Source organism: Bison bison, unplaced genomic scaffold (assembly GCF_000754665.1).
Source record: "Bison bison bison isolate TAMUID 2011002044 unplaced genomic scaffold, Bison_UMD1.0 scf7180017848273, whole genome shotgun sequence".
Lineage (NCBI taxonomy): Eukaryota > Metazoa > Chordata > Mammalia > Artiodactyla > Bovidae > Bison > Bison bison.
In genome coordinates this window covers 17,029-17,470 of record NW_011478846.1, presented here as the reverse complement: position 1 = coordinate 17,470, position 442 = coordinate 17,029, and the positions used below count along the sequence as shown (strand labels likewise).

The following is a 442-nucleotide window of genomic DNA, read 5'->3' as shown; positions in this document are numbered from 1 at the left end:
CTTGCCCTCTCTGCAAGTCTGCCTGAGCACAGAGTGTAAGGGTGAGGGTGACACAACTGCACAGGTGTAGGAAGATCCTGGGGACAGAGCAAGAATGGGCCTCTGGAGATATGCAATCTTCCCATCTGCTCAGACTTTTTAGAAACGTAAAGTTCAAGAGCTTATCTTTCCAGGTATTAAGCAGAGATTTCTTGTTCTCAGCCTCTGCAGAGCCTCTTCCTGAAATGAATTCATTTATGAGACTTGCGAGATGATCTGCACTTGCTGCTTGAATTGGGCTCCCTTTTTGTACTCAGACAATTAGCTTTGTCGAGCGAGAATACAGGCACAGTCTTTTCCCTTGTAAAGATAAACCTGTATTATTTATTAACCCAATTGTTTTCCTGATTATTGCTCAGAAATGGAATTTACAGACAATAAGCTGAATCATTATATGCAAAGT

At 42.1% G+C, this 442-nt stretch overlaps 1 protein-coding gene across 1 annotated transcript in view; it reads left to right on the top strand.

Annotated features, from left to right (window-relative positions):
* Nucleotides 1-442, top strand: part of LOC104992047 (protocadherin-19-like) — a gene marked incomplete at both ends in the record, with an annotated part of 6,211 nt that overhangs the window by 4,306 nt on the left and 1,463 nt on the right. The window lies entirely within an intron of this gene.